Source organism: Mesoplodon bidens, assembly GCF_964165515.1.
Source record: "Mesoplodon bidens genome assembly, chromosome: X".
NCBI classification, from domain to species: domain Eukaryota; kingdom Metazoa; phylum Chordata; class Mammalia; order Artiodactyla; family Ziphiidae; genus Mesoplodon; species Mesoplodon bidens.
The window spans coordinates 81,925,506-81,944,318 of NC_138163.1; the positions used below are offsets into that span (position 1 = coordinate 81,925,506).

The following is an 18,813-nucleotide window of genomic DNA, read 5'->3' on the forward strand; positions in this document are numbered from 1 at the left end:
TATATGAAAAGTGATCTTTATTAAACACTACCAAGTTGTTGGCATTCAATGCTTGTAGTTGAGTGAGTATTGAAAGGATACGGCAAGAAGAAGAAAAGCAAGGCAGCAACAAAAAGTCTACTGCCAAAGAGAGGTTTTGGAATTCATTTACACAGTAAACATTTATTGAGCACTTACAATGTGCTAAACTCACTGGGGATACAAAGATTAGTGGGACTGTGTTGCTATCACTATGGATTTACAGTCTAATGGAGATGATATTGTATAAACAGAAATACTACATTCCATATAGTAACTGCCATTACAGAGAGGGGAACAGAATGCTATAGGGACATAGAGGGCAGAGCAATCATTTGTGTGTAATACACATTGTCTGAAGCACAGTGGTTAAAGGTTCAGCCTTTGAAGGCCTGTATTTAAATCCCACAATTTACAAGATGGAAAAGTTATTTAACTTCTCTAAATCTCAGGGGGGGGGTTATCTATAAAATGATAATAATATCACAGTGTTTTTAAAAATATTTATTTATTTATTTAGGCTGTGCCAGGTCTTAGTTGCAGCACATGGGATCTTCGTTGCAGCATGGGGGCTTCTTAGTTGCAGAATGCCAGCTCTTTTTTTTTAAATTTTTTAATGTATTTATTTATTTATTTATGGCTATGTTGGGTCTTCGTTTCTGTGTGTGGGCTTTCTCTAGTTGCGGCGAGCAGGGGCCACTCTTCATTGTGGTGTGCAGGTCTCTCACTATCGCGGCCTCTGTTGTTGCAGAGCACAGGCTCCAGACGCGCAGGCTCAGTAGTTGTGGCGCATGGGCTTAATTGCTCCGTGGCATGTGGGATCTTCCCAGACCAGGGCTCGAACCCGTGTCCCCTGCATTGGCAGGCAGATTCTCAACCAGTGCGCCACCAGGGAAGCCCAGAATGGCAGCTCTTAATTGCAGCATGTGAACTCTTAGTTGCAGCATGTGGGATCTTCATTGCAGCATGAGGGCTTCTTAGTTGCGGCATGCCAACTCTTAGTTGTGGCATGCAAACTCAGTTATGGCACACAGGCTTCTTCGTTGCGACACACGGACTTCTTAGTTGCAGCATGCGGACTCTTAGTTGCGGCATGCATGTGGGATCTAGTTCCCCAACCAGGGATTGAACCCCTGCATTGGGAGCACAGAGTCTTACCACTGGACCACCAGGGAAGTCCCATATGACAGTATTGATTGAGGATTAAAATAAGCTAATGAACATAAATTTCTTAGTAAAACTGCTCAATAAATGATAGCTAGTTTGTGTTTCCTGAGAAGACATATACACATTTTTTCCCTGAGAGTTAGAAGGTTAGAGTGTGTACAAATGCATGGAGGTAAGAGCATGTATGCAGGGATTTGCAATTCTGTATGGCTGAAGGTGAAGTGTTAGGTTGAAGCATGAAATCTGTCATTCAGTCATGCTATAGGTATTTATTGCAGATTGTCTACATGTCAGACATGTGGAAGATGCCGTAGGGAAAAAAGCAAATTCCCCTTCTTAGACACCTAGGACATTGTCAGGTGAGGAAGAAAGAGAAGGACGTTCTAAGAGGGAATACAATGTGTTGAGACATGGGGACATAAAAGGGCCTGGTGTGTTTGTGGAATGGTGAGAAGCTTCATAGCTGGAGTTGGTGGTGGGGTAGAAAGTGAGGCTCATAAGGTAGACTGGATCCTAATATGCTAGACCAAGGAGTTTAGATTTTATCCTGTAGGAATTTGGAAGTCAGAAGAGTGGCTTTGGTTTTGTTTTGTAAAGGTCATTTTGAAAGCAGTGTGGAAGCTGAACTGGTCTGGAGTGGGGAGGGAATGGTGACAGGACTAGTTAGCAGGTGTTGTAGTTAAGTAGTCCAAACTAATATTATTAGAACTTGAACCCAGATTGTGGCAGTGCAGGCCAGGTTTGGCAGAATTATATTTCTGAGGTAGAATCAATAGAATTGCGTGCTGCTTGACTGAATACGCAGGGTTAGGAAGAAGAGGTAGTTAGGGCAAAAGCAAAGGTTTCTAGTTTGGGAACTTGGTTTGTGATTGAGAATGAGAATATAATTAAGGAATCCAATATATCGTGGAGGATTGGGGCAGTAGAGAACACAAGTCTGATTTCAGACCAGTGGAGCTTAAGGTACCCTTGTAGTCTATAGGTAGAGATGTTTATAAGTAATTTGGAAAGCTTAAGCAGGAATTTGGGGCTAGTATTAAAAAGTTGGGGATCTATCACTGTATAGTTGATAGTTGAAGCTGTGTAAGCAGATGAACTTCTTTTTTTTTTTTTTTTTTTTTTCGGTACGCGGGCCTCTCACTGTTGTGGCCTCTCCCGTTGTGGAGCACAGGCTCCGGACACGCAGGCTCAGCGGCCATGGCTCACGGGCCCAGCCGCCCCACGACATGTGGGATCTTCCCGGACCGGGGCATGAACCCGTGACCCCTGCATCGGCAGGCGGACTCTCAACCACTGCGCCACCAGGGAAGCCCAGATGAACTTCTTAACCCCAATGAGTAAGGATTGGACAGAAGAGGAGCATCTGACAAAGGCAAGAAAGAAGAATGAGGAGACGGTAGTGACCCAGAAGCCAAGAAGAACTTTTGAGAAATAAAAACAATAAATAGCTTTAGGCAATGTGACTACAAGCCAGTGAATTCAGCAACCAGGAAGCTTTCCTTTATAGTTTTATGGAATCTTGGCAGAAGCCAAACTGTAGTGAATTGAATGAATGGAAAAGGAGAAAGTACTGACAGTGGATGTAGACTAATCCTTCCAGAAATCTGGCTATGAATGGAAGGAGGGAGAAAGGATAGGAGTTTGTAATGAAATAGGGTGGATATAAGTGTTTTTAGTTTGTTTCGAGTGGAGAAAATTAAGTATGTCTGTAGGTAGACAAGAAAATGTTCCATAAAAAAAAGAAACTTTTTTATCCACAACTTTTTTATCCATTCATCTGTCAGTAGACACTTAGGTTGTTTCCATATCTTGGCTGTCATGAATAATGCTGCAGTGAACATTGGGGTGCAGGTATCTCTGATATTCTGTTAGTTTTTTGAGGAACTTCCATACTGTTTTCCATAGAGGCTGTACCAATTTACATTCCCACCAACAGTATATGAGGGTTCCCTTTTCTCCACACCCTCTCCAGCATTTATTGTTTGTAGACTTTTTTTTTGTAGACTTTTTGATGATAGCCATTCTGACGGGTATGAGGTGATATCTCACTGTAGTTTTGATTTGCATTTCTCTAATAATTAGTGATCTTGTGCATCTTTTCATGTACCTGTTTGCCATCTGTATATCTTCTTTGGAAAGCTATCTGTTCAGGTCTTCTGCCCATTTTTTAAATTCAGTTGCTTGTTTTTTGATATTGAATTGTATGAGCTGTTTATATATTTTTTGATATTAACCCCTTGTTGGTCATATCATTTGCAAATATCTTCTCCCATTCCATAGTTTGTCTTTTCATTTTGTCAATGGTTTCCTTTGCTGTGCAAAAGCTTTTAAGTTTAATAAAGTTCTGTTTGTTTATTTTTGCTTTATTTCTTTTGCCTTAGGACACAGATCCAAAAAAATATTCCTGTGATTTATGTCAGAGAGTGTTCTGCCTATGTTCTCTTCGAGGAGTTTTATGGTTTCCAGGCTCTGGTGGGGTGTGTGTGGAGAGGGACTCCAGTGGCTAGCATCAGCAAATGTGAATACCTATGGAGCAAAGATGGTGAAATCTTTAGAGGGTCTGCAGCGGCTGGGTTGGCCTTTAGTTTCTTCAGTGGCAGAATCTGCTGTTTGTCTGCAGGGCAGGTCACTGTGAACTGCGATTGCTGCCACTGCATGACTGTATTGGTAGCCCCTGTTTTTTCCTTATTCCTAGCCATCTCTATATGTCTCAGTTTTGATGGTCTGGGTGGAATGAAACTGAAGTGGGACCTTCATGTGGTGCCCAAAAGGCTGGAAACTGGTCGCCCATCCCACTCTTCCTTTTCTGGTGAGGGGAACCCTCTACCTGAGAAACCCCCTCTTGGTACTGAGCAATGCTTACTTGGGGGATGTGATGATACAGGCAAAATGAAGCTATCTTTTTTCTCTTCTTGGGCAGTTATTCTCAGGTTTTGTTTTTCTACTGTGTTGCCAAAGTTTCTTAATTGGATTACAGAGCTCTCCCACAGCTGTTTTGTTCATGGATAGCTGTCTAATTGTTGATCTTTGTTGGGGGATGGAGGCCAGGGTCTCCTATGACACCATTTTGGTGACGTCCTTAATAAATTTTATTGTTTGGAGTTTTTTTACTATAGTAGTTAACATGTTTATTTTAGGAACTTCAGGAAATACAGATAAACAAACAGAAAAGATAAGAGAACTTGGGCACCCTACTCCCCAGAGATAATCAATACTAGCATTTTGGTATATATTCTTCAGGCCCTTTTTTCTGTGTGTAATAGCTGTGCGTAGAGCCAAACTCCATCTAACCACTTCCACAAGACTTTCATCTGTCAGATTCCAAATGGTCCCAGTTAGGTTTCTACAGTACTTATTTGATAAGCCACACAGTGTATCATGTTAATGTTATTTCTTCTGGGGATCACCAAGGAGTCACATTTTCATTTTCCATACATTCTAGATTTGAAAGCATATCACTAACCATCTGTTTTAGGGATTCTAGTGTTTTTGTTCCTTCTTGCTACTGGACATGACTGTCTTATAATCCTCACTGGGAATTGATTAGTGTATAGATATTGCCAGGTAAAATAATTAGTGCTATAATGAGTATGTTGGAAGCTAAAAACTTGGAAAAAGAATTACTTACTGAAATTTTAATAAGAATTGTCATCTAAGAGATGAGATTAGCCATCTGTAGAAGTGGTTTACAAGTGTGTTATTAATGGAAACATAGGAAACAATCAAATTAATCAAGATACAGCTTTAGAACTGGGAGGTAACTAAAGAAAGCATTTCTACAAGCAATTTTTATAGACTTTTAAGATTACAACAGTATTTCTACGTCTTTTAGTTTTTCTACAACAGAAACTATGTAGAAATACTTCCTTGTCCGTATTACAGATCTGTCTCATTTTTCCCTTTTTTATTATGGTAAAATGTACATAGCCTAAAATTTACCCTTTTAATCATTTTTCAGTGTACAGTTCAGTGGCTTTAATTACATTCAAATTTTTGTATAACCATCACCTCTATTCATTTCCAGAACTTTTTTATCATCCCAAGCTGAAACTCTGTACCCATTAAACAATAACTCTCCATTCCTCCCTCAGCCCCTGGAAACCACTATTCTACTTTCTGTCTCCATGAATTTAACAACTCTAGGTACCTCATGTAAGTGGAATCATACAATATTTGTCTCTTTGTGTCTGGCTTATTTCACTTAGCATTCTGTCTTTAGGGTTCACCCATGTTGTAGCGTGTTCAGAATTTCCTTCCTTTTTAAGTTTGAATAATATTCCATTGTATATATATACCACATTTTGTTTATCCATTCATATGTTGATGGTCATTTGTGTTGTTTTCACCTTTTGGCTATTGTGAGTAGTGCTGCTATGAACACAGGTATACAAATATCTGTTTGAGTTCCTGTTTTCAGTTCTTTTGGGGTATATACCTAGATGTGGAATTGGTGACTCATATGGTAATTCTATGTTTAATTTTTTGTGAAACCTCTATACTGCACCATTTTACATTCCCACCAACAATGCACAAGGGTTCCAATTTCTCCACATCCTCACTAACACTTATTATTGTCTTTTGATTTTTTTAAATAATAGCCATCCTAATATCCTAATGGGTATGAAGTGGTATCTCACTATGGTTTTGATGTGCATTTCCCTAATGATTAGTGATGTTGAGCATCTTTTCATGTGTTTTTTGGCCATTTGTATATCTTCTTTGGAGAAATGTCTATTCAAGTCTTTTGCCTATCTTTAAATTAGGTTGGTTTTGTTGTTATCTTTTGAAGGATAAATTTGCTGGATACAGAATTCTAGGCTGGGTTTTTTCTTTCAACACTTTAGATATTTCATTGCACTCTCTTCTTGCTTGCATGGTTTTTGAAGAGAAGTCTGATGTAATTCTATCCTTGTACCTCTAGGTAAGGTGTTTTTTAACCCTGGCTTCTTTAAAGATCTTGTCTTTGATTTTCTGTAATTTGAATATGATTTGCTTATGTGTAGATTTTTTTTTTGGTATTTATCCTGCTTGGTGTTCTCTGAGCTTCCTGGATCTGTGGTTTGTATCTGTCATTAATTTTGGAAAATTCTCAGCCATTATTAGTTCAAACATTTCCTCTGTTCCTTTCCTTCTTTCTTCTCTTTCTGGTATTCCCTTTATGCACATATTACACCTTTCATAATTGTCTCACAGTTATTGCATATTCCATCTTTTTCATTCTTTTTTCTTTTTGCATTCCATTCTTAGAAGTTTCTATTTACATATCTTCAAACTCACTGATTCTTTTTTTAATTTATTTTTTATTGAAATATAGTTGATTTACAATGTGTTAATTACTGCTGTACAGCAAAGTAACTCAGTTATACATATATATATACATTCTTTTAAATATTCTTTTCCATTATGGTTTATCACAGGATATTGAATATAGTTCCCTGTGCTATACAGTAGGACCTTGTTGTTTATCCATTCTGTATATACCACAAACTCACTAATTCTTTCCTCATTTATGTCTCATCTACTGATGTGCCCATAGAAGACATTCTTCATTTCTGTTATAGTGGTTTTTATTTCTATCATTTTGGGGGGGCTCTTTCTTAGAGTTTCCATTCTCTCTGCTTACATTACACACCTGTTCTTGTATGTTGTCCAGTTTTTCCAATAGAGCCCTTAGCATATAGTTATTTTAAATTCCTGTTCTGGTAAATCCAAAATCTCTGCCATATCTGAGTCTGGTTCTGATGCTTGCTCTGTCTCTTTATACTGTGTTTTTTGCCTTTTAGTATGCCTTGTAATGTGTTATTGAAAGATAGACATATGATGTACTAGGTAAAAGGAACTCAGGTAAATTGGCATGTAGTGTGAGATTGTATGTTTATTTGGCTAGGAGTTAGGCTGAGTTTACTGTTTACTGTAGCTGTGTCAGAGGTAAAATTTCCTACAGTGTCTGTTTTTTTGTTTCCCCTGTCATCTTTGAGTTTCCCTAGAGAGTCCTTCTTAAATAAGGTCTGAGATGTGCAGTTCTTTCCATTGTAATTCCCTGTTTTATACAGGAGTCTTACTGATGTGGTGGTATGATATCAGAAGATGGGAAGGATTCTATATTCCTATTTCCTGGGCTGTAATCTTTATAAGTGCTTTTTCATTGCACACCCCCACCCCTTCTTAGATGAAACAGGAAAGCTAGAGGGGGCTGGATTGGGTATTTCTATTACTGCAGATCAGCTAGGCTCTGGTAGAACCCTAGGTGGAATCTAATCATCTGCAATGTTGGTGACTCCAACTTTAGAAATAATGAATACTGGACTTCCCTGGTGGCACAGTGGTTAAGAATCCACCTGCCAATGCAGGGGACCTGGGTTCCATCCCTGGTCCGGGAAGATCCCACATGCCGCAGAGCAACTAAGCCCATGTGCCACAACTACTGAAGCCCACGTGCCTAAAGCCCGCAAGCCACAACTGAGCCCACATGCCACAACTACTGAAGCCCACGTGCCTAGAGCCCGTGCTCCACAACAAGAGAAGCCACCACAATGAGAAGCCCATGCACCACAACGAAGAGTAGCCCCCGCTGGCCACAACTAGAGAAAGCCCTCATGCAGCAACGAAGACCCAACGCAGCCAAAAATAAATAAATAAATTTATTTTAAAAGCTAATAAAATAAAAATTTTTAAAAATAAAATAAAGTGATAAGCATCTTCTAAAATATTGGATATTAATGCTTAGTGAGCTCTCAGGTTTGTAGTTCCTATGTCTGCCATGTACCTTCACATTTTCTATAGTGAGCCATTCCCCACCCCCCAACCCCTGTCCACGCATTTGCTTAATCTTCTCTGGCTTTCAGAATCAAGTGGCTAAAGGAAGAAAAGCTTAGTAAAGGGACTTAGGTTCCCTTTTTATCTACTGCTTCTTTACTGGCACCATTTCCTACTCCCCAAACAATAACTAAAAAAGCAAAAACTAATTTTCAATAAAAACCCTTTTATATTAACAGTTTTATGGCAGGTCAATGCCATATTGCCTATTCTTGGATTGTGGGGACTGTATCTGTGGGGTTTCCCAAGACAAGGAGCCCCTAGAAAGCTGGAAACATCAACCCAATTATGCACTTAATTCCTTTGTCAAGTGCTATAACCAAAGACCACACAGAGATGGTAAACCATAAGGCTTATATTTAGTATGAAGGGAACAACAGGCATATAGAGGGATCGCTCCAAGACTGTCACTTCGGGGACCTCTCTGCCTGCCCAGTCAGTATTCCTACAGGAAGTGGGGCTATTGTTAGGGATGACCTTAAGTGAAAGTGCTTAAATGTTTTCTGTGTGAGGTTTGTATGATAATAGTCAATCTTAGTTCTCTCTCTCCTCTCTTGCCTGTCTCTCTGTCCTCCACCACCACTAACAACTTTTACAGCTACTGTGATTTATCTAGAAGTGAAATACCAGTCCAGAGACCTCCAAAGTCAACATGGAAATGAAACCTCAGCAGAGCAATGTCCATTCTGTTACCTCCTGTCCAGGGCACTTTTTGCTACCCAGAGGTAGGCTGGGGCCAAAATTCTTGGTGGGTTTAACTCACCCCAGATAGTCAGAAACCAGATAGACAGGGAAGATAGGAAGGAAGGCTTGGTCCACAGAAACTGAAACGGCTCAACATTATAGTCAACTTAGTGCCGCTTGGCCCAACCTTAAGCCCTTCTAATCTCTTCTGTTCCTATCCCTGAAACCTTTATGACTCTGGCCTTTCTCTGTTCTTTTCTAGGTGACCAGGGTGATATTTAAAAGAAGACAGGAAGCTATAGTAACATGCAAAGCAGATTTGGAATTAGGGAATGTTCTCCTTGGCTCCAGGTTCCAGACTTCAATTGTTTCATTCAACTTAAATTTTATGAGTACTTACTTAGGCCAGGTATTTGGTGAGACTTTGAGATAAGGATTTGCGTAAGATTTAGTCCCTGTCCAGGAAGAGTTCATAATTTGGTGGGGAACACACAAATATGAACAAATAATTGCCATATTATAAAGTGCAAGTACTAGAATAGAGGTGCTATGGGGAGCACTGTCAGTAAAAAAAATCCTCAGCCAGTCTGGTTTTGGGGCCAGACCCAGTCGACTCCTGTTGGTTTCTGGAGCCAATCTGGAAAAAAGAAACTCAGGTGGAGTCTTCAAGCTCATAATGCAAAGGCTGTGGAGCTGGGAAGGGGTAGTGGCTTGCCCACCACCTCCAGAGGCAGCGGGAGGGGGGCGGCTCAAGGAGCTCAGTGGGTGCCTTCACCTGTTTGCTCATTGCTCCTGAGGACCATCAGGGTCTCCTTCATTTCCCTCTATGGATACCAGAGCTGTTGGAAGGTAAGCTGAGGCATATTAAAATTTGGGGGAGTTTGAGTAAAAACGAATTTGAATTGGGCAGCGCCAAACTGGAGGTGGTTGGGGTCGCTCTAACTATAGGAGGTGGGGGGAGAGACTTCTGTGGAGAAAAGGCAGAAGCAAAGTCTAGTTGGCTGTGTGTGACTGGTTGTCCTTATCGCTGTGATTTTGAAACCTTGAGGCATTTATAGGCTTAGATTCTGGCCTGCTTACATAGGCCACCATGGCATTAGAGCCACATCAGTCTAATGGCCTCCTTATTTAATTAATTTAACAACATATATATAAATATTTAGACATGTCTCTGTATTAAGCTAAACATGAGTTCATACTAATGTCTCCAATTCATATCTATTACCCTGTGGATCATTTTAGCTTCTTCCCTTTGCGTATCTGTACCCTCCCACTCCAACAGTAAGAAAACTGGCTCCTATAATCCGCCATCAGGTACTTAATTGTTCAATTCCAGTCTACATGTATAGTGGTTTCAGAATTGCTAGCCTGTACCCTCAGGGGAGACAACTTTATCAACCAGAATAGAGTGCTTATGTACAGTCCCTTTTGCCTATATTCTTAGACACAACTCATTTACAAAGTTACTTAGGTTTGCACCTTTGCCCCCACCCACTTCAGGAAGGTTCTTTCATACATTTGTAAAACAGATTCTTTTTTCATATTCTGCATTCTGACCTTGTATCTCTTGATCTCCTAAATGATTTTTTATTTTAGTTACATATATTAAGTTTTACTCTTTGTGCTATAAAGTTCTATGGCTTTTGAAAAACGTGTAAAGCATCCACCATTACCATAGAGAATAGTTTCACTGTCCAGAAATATTCCCCTGTGCTTCACCTATTCAACCCTCCTCCTCTTCTCCAAATTCCTGTAAACCAGTGATGTTTTTACTGTCACTATAGTTTTGCCTCTTCTAGAACGTCATATAAATGGAATTATACAGTATGTAGTCTTTTCAGACTGGCTTCTTTCACCTAGAAATATATATTTATGATTCATCCATGTTTTTGCATGGGTTGATAGTCCATTCCCTTTTATCCCTCAATAGTATCCCATTATTTGGATGTACCACAGTTTGTTTATTTAGTCACTTACTGGGGAACATCTTGGTTCCTTCTAGTAATTATGAATAAAGCTGCTATAAACATTCACATCCCCAAAAAAAAGATCCTCATAGAAGAAATATTTGAGCTGAATATTGAAGGAAAAGGAAGAGTTTACTAAGGAGAATGAGTGAGAACAGCATGAGAAAGGGCAGAGAGGGATGAAAGAACATGGCATGTTTGGGGGCCATCAGAAAGTTTTCCCTAATTGAAATGGTACATTTATGATGACAAAGTTGGAAAGGTAGGATGGGACTAGATCATAAAGATTCATGGAGTGTGGACTTTATCCTTATAGACCAATGTTTTCCAACTTCACTTATTCATATTCTACCTTCACCATTTTAATTTCTTAAATCTAGGCAATAAAATCTTTGAAATCATTAGTTTAATATATTTTCTTATGAATATTAAAATAAAAAGTATGCCTATTAAAATAAAAATGTATTCATTTGTCTCCCAACAGTGGTACACTATAACTGTTTAGAAAGAAAATTCTGAGAGTGTTATATGAGAGAGAGTGGATGGAGGAGTCAAACGGGATTATTTTAAAGGCTATTGAAATACCGAGAGATGATGAAGTTCTGAACTAAAAAAAGCCTTATTGGCAGGGATGGTAAAGAGGGGAAGGACTTTAAAAGAGATTTAGGAACTAGAATAGACAGGATTTATTAATTAGAGGAAGGTAAGGATATTTATGAACTAAAATCTGGATTTGGTGACTAATTAAGTGGAAGGGTGGAAGATTACAGAAAAGGAAAGATCTAGAATTACTTGCAGGTCTCTTGTCTTGGAAGTGAATGATGGTACCAGTTAACCCAAGCAGAGAACAAGAGCAAAATTAGGTTTGAGGGAAAAAATTTCCCTCGAAAATTTATTTAATTGAAAATTTATTTTAAGTTACAAATACAATATGTTCTCACTGTAACAAGTGAAATAAAAAATGCAAGAAGATAAAGTTAAAAATCTCCCCTTTCATATCCCCCTCCCCTCCCCTTGTAACACTGAGGGTACCAATTTGTACAGTCTTTCACACCTTCTTCATGTGTGTGTATTTATGCACACAAATATGATTATTTTTTATAAAAATGAGGTCATATTCTCTCTCCCTCCCTCTCCCCCTCCCCCACCTCCCTCTCTCTCCGCTTTGTGCTTCCCTCCACAGCACCTGCACATCACTCCGCAGCAGTAGCAGGCCCGAAGGGGTAGGTAACAGCAAGAACAGGGGCCAAGAAACACAAGTCAGTAAGAGCCATCCACCGGAGGCAAAACTCGTAGCTAGTATCGCACAGGCACAGGTCTGTATAGTCTCCCTCGGGTCCGACATACAGGGATAGAGCATGCTATCCTCACCACATACAGCTCACCGCTTGAAGCAAAGTTCTCACGGAGTCAGGCGCGTCCTGACAGTGGCCCCTCCTACGCGCACCGCCCACTCGGAGCGCTCCCTGTCCTCCTTCCACCACCAGGACTTGCCCCGGAATGAATGTGTCTTGATCACGCTGGCCCCACGCTGATGCCAAAGTCTGAGGAGTCCTCATGGGGGTAATTGTAGTCGTGCTTAAGGACCTTGTCCTTGGCGAAGCGCAGGTATGAGCCCGCGTCTTCCAAGGGGTTCAGGTATTTGTCCCTCGCCGGCGCCGGTAGTCCTCGTAGTGTGCATCATCCAGGTCTTCTCCCTGGGTTGATGTGCACGATCTCCTAGTCGTCCAGGAAGCTCACCTGGCAGTAGGGCCTTGCCATCAGCTGTTCCAGGTGATAATGGTCTGTGGGGTATGGGTCGTGGAGGTGACCCAGGGTATAAATCCTCTGGTGCTCACAGGATGTGAGGGAGGAGATTGTCCAAATAAGTTGTTCCTTCTTCTGAGACGAATTATTGATAGAACTGTCTGTAGCTGTTGTAAAAACGTCATTGCAAAGCTCAGCTTCGCTACGGATGGTGGAAGATGATGTTGAGCTTCCTATAAGGTCTTCGATTGCTTTCCTCACTCAAGGCTTCAGACAGTAAGTCAAAACTTACTATTGTTGACCTTCCAATGATGAAAGGTTGGGTTGGCTTTGGTGTAGACCAATTCCTTTCTTAAATAGCATTCCAATACCACCAGTGTGTCTTTCTGTCGTTCACCATGGATGAGAAAGCCGATTTGTCATCTGGGTGCATGACCTTACTGATCCCACCTTCCTTCCTGTGGAAACCATCCCCCGGCTGGAGTCATCTGAGGTCATAACCACAGCCTTGACATGCATAATATAGCTGTCCTCACCTGCATGTGTTTCTTTGGTCATTTTCCTGTTCACCTACATACCTGTCCTGTGGCGATGGGCAGCCTTCATTTTCCTGTCTGCTCCCCCTCCCCCTTATTCACATCTTGGAGATGGCCTGGTTTGGTTGGGGGGTGGGGTGGCTAGAGCAAGGCGACTGAAGTGCCTGGGCAGGGGTGCATAGGCAAGGTGGCAGGGGCTGGGACTGAGCACCCTGGGGCCAGGGGGTGGAGGCCGGCAGGGGCTCTGGGGACTTGGGAGCGGGTAGAGCGGAGAAGGGAGCGATTTGGGTGGAAAAACAAATGTGCCACTGAGAGCTGGGGAGTGCTGAGAGAAGAAGGAGAGGGCCAGCTGCCGGAGGGGGCTCAGTCCCAGGTTGCAACCTCCCCCACCCAGGCCAGACCAATCACGGTTTTGGGGGAGCTGCACCTGCGAGGCACTGCAAGGTACCCCACTGAGCTACATCTCTCCACTCCACCGATTTACTCCATATTGGATTCTTACCATCGTCAAGAGGAGGAGCTTCCCTTTACTTTTCTTTTTTTTTTTAACATCTTTATTGGAGTATAATTGCTTTACATTGCTGTGTTAGTTGCTGCTGTATAACAAAGTGAGTCAGCTATATGTATATGTATATCCCCATATCCCCTCCCTCTTGTGTCTCCCTCCCACCCTCCCTATCCCACCCCTCTAGGTGGTCACAGAGCACCGAGCTGATCTCCCTGTGCTATGCGGCTGCTTCCCACTAGCTATCTATTTTACACTTGGTAGTATTTTAAAGTCCATGCCACTCTCTCACTTCGTCCCAGCTTACCCTTCCCCCTCCCCCTAAGTCCATTCTCTACGTCTGTGTCTTTATTCTTGTCCTGCCCCTAGGTTCTTCAGAAAACCTTTTTTTTTGATTCCATATATATATGTTAGCATACGGTATTTGTTTTTCTCTTTCTGACTTACTTCACTCTGTATGACAGACTCTAGGTCCATCCACCTCATGACAAATAACTCAATTTCGTTTCTTTTTATGGCTGAGTAATATTCCATTGTATATATGTGCCACATCTTCTTTATCCATTCATCTGTTGATGGACACTTAGGTTGCTTCCATATCCTGGCTATAGTAAATAGAGCTGCAATGAACATTTTGGTACATGACTCTTTTTGAATTATTGTTTTCTCAGGGTTTATGCCCAGTAGTGGGATTGCTGTGTCATATGGTAGTTCTATTTTTAGTTTTTTAAGTGACCTCCATACTGTTCTCTATAGTGGTTGTATCAATTTACATTCCCACCAACAGTGCAAGAGGCATTCCTTTTCTCCAAACCCTCTCCAGCATTTATTGTTTGTAGATTTTTTGATGATGGCCATTCTGACTGGTGTGAGGTGATACCTCGTTGTAGTTTTGATTTGCATTTCTTTAATGATTAGTGACGTTGAGCATCCTTTCATGTGTTTGTTGGCAATCTGTATATCTTCTTTGGAGAAATGTCCGTTTAGGTCTTCTGCCCATTTTTGGATTGGGTTGTTTATTTTTTTGATATTGAGCTGCATGAGCTACATGTGTATTTTAGAGATTAATCCTTTGTCAGTTGCTTCATTTGCAAATATTTTCTCCCATTCTGAGGGTTGTCTTTTTGTCTTGTTTATAGCCAAAGCAATCTTGAGAAAGAAAAATAGAGCTGGAGGAATCAGGCTCCCTGACTTCTGACTATACTACAAATCTACAGTAATTAAGACAGTATGGTACTGGCACAAAAACAGAAATATAGATCAATGGAACAGGATAGAAAACCCAGAGATAAACCCACACACATATGGTCACCTTATCTTTGACAAAGGAGGCAAGAATATACAATGGAGAAAAGACAACCTCTTCAATAAGTGGTGCTGGGAAAACTGGACAGCTACATGTAAAAGAATGAAATTAGAACACTCCCTAACACCATACACAAAAATAAACTTAAAATGTATTAGAGATCTAAATGTAAGGCCAGACACTATAAAACTCTTAGAGGAAAACATAGGCCAAACACTCTGACATTAATCACAGCAAGATCCTTTTTGACCCACCTCCTAGAGAAACAGAAATAAAAACAAAAATAAACAAATGGGACCTAATGAAACCCTTTTCTTTCTTTTTTTTTTTTTTTTTTTTTGCCGTACGCGGGCCTCTCACTGTTGTGGCCTCTCACTGTTGTGGCCTCTCCCGTTGCGGAGCACAGGCTCCGGACGCGCAGGCTCAGCGGCCATGGCTCACGGGCCCAGCCGCTGGGTGGCATGTGGGATCTTCCCCGACCGGGGCACGAACCCGTGTCCCCTGCATCGGCAGGCGGACTCTCAACCACTGCGCCACCAGTGAAACCCGAAACCCTTTTCTTATAAGGACACAAGTCATATTATATTAGGGTCCACCCTGATGAGTTCAACTTTACTTGACTACATCTGCAAAGACACTTGCTATAGACTGAATCTTCCTATTCCCCCAAAATTCATATGTTGAAATCTGATTTCTAATGTGATGGTATTTGGAGGTGGGGGGCCTTGGGGTTGAATAAATTGTGAGGGTAGAGTCCTCATGAATGAGAATTACTGCCCTTTCAAAAGAGACCCCAGAGAGCTCCCTTTGCCCTTTCTGCCATGTGAGAATACAAAAAGTCAGCAGTCTGCAACCTGGAAGAGGGCTCTCCCCAGAATTCAACCATGCTGGCACCCTGATCTCAAACTTCCAGCCACTAGAACTGTGAGAAATAAATTTCTGTTATTTATAAGCTACCCACTCTGTAGTACTTTGTTATAGAAGCCTGAACTAAGACAGCCCTATTTCCAAATAAGGCCACATTCACAGATACAGGTATTAGGACTTCAACATATCTTTTTATGGGATACAATTCAACCTATAATAGTAATTTTTGATATGTTAAGGCTTGAGTCTGCCATTTTATTATTTCTTTTCTGTTTGTTTCCTCTGCTTCCTGTTCTTCTTTCTCTTTTTTTGCTTTCTTGTGCTTCCTTGAACATTTTTAAGGATTCTATCTTGATTTATTTATAGTATTTTGGGGCACACTGCTTTGTATATTTTCTTAGTTGTTGCTCTAGGAATTATAATATAAATATGTAACTTATAAAAGTCTATTGATATTGGTATTTTACTACTTCAGGTGCAGTAGAGAGACCTTACTTTCATTTAGATCCCTTTACCGTATCCACTTTAAAAATGTATAATTGTCTTAAGTATTTCCTCTACATATACTGAGACACCACATCAGACGGTGTCATAATTTTAGCTTTAACCATCAAACACGGTTTCTTAAGAGGATAGTATACCCTTATTATTATTTTTTTTAATTTTATTTATTTTTCGCTGTACTGGGTGATACCCTTATTTTTGCCCATTCTGATGTTCTTTCCTTTCTAAATTTCCAGGCCTCCTTCTTTTATCATTTCCTTTCTGTTTAGAGAACTTCCTTTAGCTGTTCTTTAAGGGCAGGTTTGTTAGCAACAAATTCTCTCAGTTTTCTTTTGTATCAGGGATAGTTTTACCAGACATAGAATTTGTGGTTGACAGGATTTTTTCTGAATAATTATTTTTTAGAACAGTTCTAGGTTTACAGAAAAATTGAGAAGATAGTATGGAGAGCTTCTGTATACCCCACATTCAATTTCCCCTATTGTTAACATCTTATATTAGTACATTAGTATGGTACATTTGTTACAATTAATGAAGTAATATTGATACCTTATTATTAAAGTTTATACTTCATCCAAATTTCCTTTGTTTCAACCTAATGTCCTTTATCTGTTTCAGAGCCATCCAGGATACCACATTACATTTAGTCATCATGTCTTCTTAGGCTCCTCTTGGCTGTGACAGTTTCTCAGATTTGTACTGCTTTTGATGACCTTGATAGTTTTGAGGATCACTAGACAGCTGTTTTATAGAATATCCTCTGCTGGAATTTGTCTGATGCATAACAAAACTGGAGTTATGGGTTTTGGGGAGGAAGACCACAGAGGTGAAGTACCATTTTCATTGCATCATATCAAGGGTACATAATATCAAAATGACTTATCACTTTAGATATTCACCTTGAGCACCTGGCTGAGGTGGTGTTTGTCAGGTTTCTCCACAGTAAATTTACTCTTCTATCCCCCTTCCCATATTGTGCTCTTGGAAGTCACTGTGTGCACCCAAACTTGAGTAGAGTTTTGCTCTATCTCCTTGAGAGCAAACTATCTACATAAATTATTTAGAATTTTGATTGGGAGATTTGCCTCTTTTCCCCCATATATGTATGTATGTGTGTATGAATAAATGTATGTTTGTATGTATGTATTTATCCATCCAATCAGTCAATCATTATATCAGTATAGACTCATGGGTATTTATTTTATACTTTGGATTATAATACAATACTACTTTTTTGTGTTGCTCAAATTGTTCTAGCTTTGGCCATTGGGAGCTCTTTTAGTTGGCTCCTGTGTCCCTTTGACATACCCCTATCATTGTGGTTATTTTTCCTTTTGAGCACTTTCTTACTTTCTGGCTCTACAAGATGTTCTAGGCTCATCTTATGTGTTTCCTGCCCTAATCTGACAGTTCTGCTCTTTCTGTGCTTGAAAAATTTTGTGCCACTATCTTCTGGCCTGCATGGTTTCAGGTGAGGAGTCTGTTATCATTCAAATTGATGTCCACTTATAAGTAGAGCATCGTTTTTCTTTGGCTGACTTCAGGATTTTTTCTGTCTTTCATTTTCAGAAGTTCAATTATGATGTGTCTTAGCATGGATTTCTTTGTAATTCATCCTTTCTAATAGCTGCATACTATTCTATATGTGGAGATATCACAATTGAAATGTATGCTACAGACATATAATCACTAATACAAAAATATACATATAAAGAATATTTATTGCAGCATTATTGTTAGTGGCAAAAAATGTTCCCATCTTAGACTGTAAGATCAAAGAGAGTGTGTTATTAATTGCGGGGATGTCCTCAGTGCTGTGGGCTGAGGGAATCATATTCCTCAGTTGATAGCATATTGTCATCATTGGCTCATGCAAGATTCCTCCCTGGTTTGTATGTTTTCTTTTAGCCCCGTTCTCCACTCCCATCCCCTCTTCACCCCTCAGGCAACCATTCCTTAATGTATATCCTTTTGTTTGAATATATTCTTATAAAATGCAATTTGTTATTTTATGTGTGTATTATTTTAATTTAAATAAATCATATTGTGTTAGACATTCCAATGTTTTTTTTTTCACTCTGCACACTGTTGTAGAAGCCATTCCAATCAGATGCTTGGGATGAACACAAACACACTACTGTATAGAAGATATATAACCAGCAAGGAACTACTGTATAGCACAGGGAACTGTACTCAATATTCTGTGATAACCTATATGAGAAAAGAATCTAAAAAAGAATGAATATATGTATATGTATAACTGAATCACTTTGCCATACACTTGAAACTAATACAACATTGTAAATCAACTATACTCCAATAAAATAAAAAACAAAGAAAAAAAAGCATCTAAGGCATTCCCTCTAACTGCCGTATAGTACTCCAAGGTATATGTCTACCATATTTTCCCTATCAGCTTCTCCAGTGATGGACAAGCAGATTACCTCCACCTTCCTGTTAACACAAACAACAATGTGATGAGCATACTCATACATGCACCTTATGGACCTGTGTGGCAATTTCTTTGGCATATAAGATATATATATATATACATGTATTTCATATTTTAATAGATATTGCCAGATTACTTTCCTGAAAGGCTACAGTAAGTCTTACTTCTACCAGAGGTGTATGAGAGTCCCTGTTATCCCTAATCTTTGCCAACATTGGATGTTATCATTCTTGTGAATTTTTGCC

General features: G+C 40.0%; 1 pseudogene across 1 annotated transcript; it reads right to left on the reverse strand.

Annotated features, from left to right (window-relative positions):
- Window positions 1-9,263: 9,263 nt before the first annotated feature.
- On the reverse strand, window positions 9,264-12,956 carry LOC308609387 (sprouty-related, EVH1 domain-containing protein 2-like; annotated as a pseudogene). Its single transcript has 2 exons — window positions 11,801-12,956; window positions 9,264-9,322 (listed from the first exon to the last, which is right to left on the reverse strand). The product of its transcript is annotated as a sprouty-related, EVH1 domain-containing protein 2-like (transcript).
- Window positions 12,957-18,813: the final 5,857 nt, after the last annotated feature.